Genomic DNA, 1,597 nt, shown 5'->3' with positions numbered 1-1,597 from the left:
TCAGAGGCTCTTTCTCTCAGGGCTTCCCTCTAAGTCCTTAAAGACCTTAGATTTGTACCCTAGAAGCTGAGAAAATTTCCTTTTCCATAGTAGAGGCTTAGGGATCATGAAAGGCTCTTTTTAGGGAAGAGAAAGAACCTGCAGCCATTTGGGCCCACCCCTCACAGAACTCTCCTTGTTTCAAATCTTTCTGTGTTGGCTGGAAAGACCTGAAGTTTTGTTCTCATTTCCAAGAATGAAGTTCCTTTCTGCTTTACTAGACCAACCTTAAATAAGAGTAAATGCCTTTAGAGAAGGGGTTTACACATGAAGTTTTTCTGTCTAACTGTATAATCCCATTCAAATTCTTTTTTTGTAACTTTAATTTAAATCTTATCTCTGTCCTCTTATTTGAAAATTAGTTAAATATATTTTCCTCCACTTCATCTTAAAGATTATTTGCAGAGGAGGGAGGAAGAGAAAGAAAGGAAGGTCCTGGGGAATAAGATTCATTAAATTATGTTATGTGCATATATGAATAGGGCATAATGAGTCCCATTATTTTGTATAATTACAATGTACCAATTTTTTAAAAAAAGATTATTTGCTCCTGTTACAATGTGTTTATCTTAGCTTATAGATCTGAGACTGTTCTCTTTCAGTGAACAGGTCAAAAATATAGACTAGCAACAAAAAGACATACAACTGGGACCAAAGACCAGGTACTACTTATTCAGATTATTTTTTATATTGTTTTAATTTTTAAAAGAATAAAGAAGACATGGTTCATTTTAATTTATCTTTTTTTGTGTGTACTTCTCAGTGAAATAAAACATAATTTATTAACATACACAAAATGAACTTCAGTTATTTTAAATGACATAGGCACATACCCACCATGAGTTTAGAAGAAATATACGTATTTCAAAAACTTATGTATAAATATATATACATATATATAATATCTATCTCTATAAAATTATTCCATGTGTGTATGTATGTACATACAAAGATGTTAATGTGTATTTAAAAGTCTGAAAGATAAATATTAAACCATGAAGGCTGATCATCCCTGGAAGGTATTGGGGATGAAGGAAATGTTGCTATTACAAGGGAACTTTCATTTTTGACTCAATAATTATTTATATTGGTGAATACTAAAAAGATATTTCTAGCAAAAATTTTAAAGATGACACGGATACAAAAGATAGCACAAAAAATGTGATTCCAAGGACATAGAGTCAATAAGGATACTATATAAAAATGTATATATTAATTTCCATCAAAAAACTTTTCATTTTTTGTGGTGCTGGGAATTGAACCCAGGGCCTCGTGCATTCAAAGCAAGCACTCTACCAACTGAGCTATATCCTCAGCCCCCTAAAAAACTTTTCTATTTGTTATTTTATTAGCCTCAAATTACATCATCTGGTTTAATTTTGTGATTTATCGGTCTCGTTTAATACTCATCATGTTTAATGTTGACTGTAACTTTTTATTCAAGCAGTCTCTTCAAAATCCTGGTGAACCACCATGATAAAAGAGAAACAGTCTGTGATGGACTTTGATCTTTCCCCCTGCACACTCTAGACCAGGGGAATTAGCTCTTACCCTATAC

At 32.4% G+C, this 1,597-nt stretch overlaps 1 non-coding gene across 1 annotated transcript; it reads right to left on the bottom strand.

Moving 5' to 3' along the window:
* Window positions 1-1,280: 1,280 nt before the first annotated feature.
* On the bottom strand, window positions 1,281-1,354 carry Trnas-uga (transfer RNA serine (anticodon UGA)). The gene has a single exon. It is a non-coding gene; the product is annotated as a tRNA-Ser (tRNA).
* Window positions 1,355-1,597: the final 243 nt, after the last annotated feature.

Source organism: Sciurus carolinensis, chromosome 4, assembly GCF_902686445.1.
Source record: "Sciurus carolinensis chromosome 4, mSciCar1.2, whole genome shotgun sequence".
Taxonomy (NCBI): Eukaryota; Metazoa; Chordata; class Mammalia; order Rodentia; family Sciuridae; genus Sciurus; species Sciurus carolinensis.
This window is presented reverse-complemented; position numbering and strand designations above follow the sequence as displayed.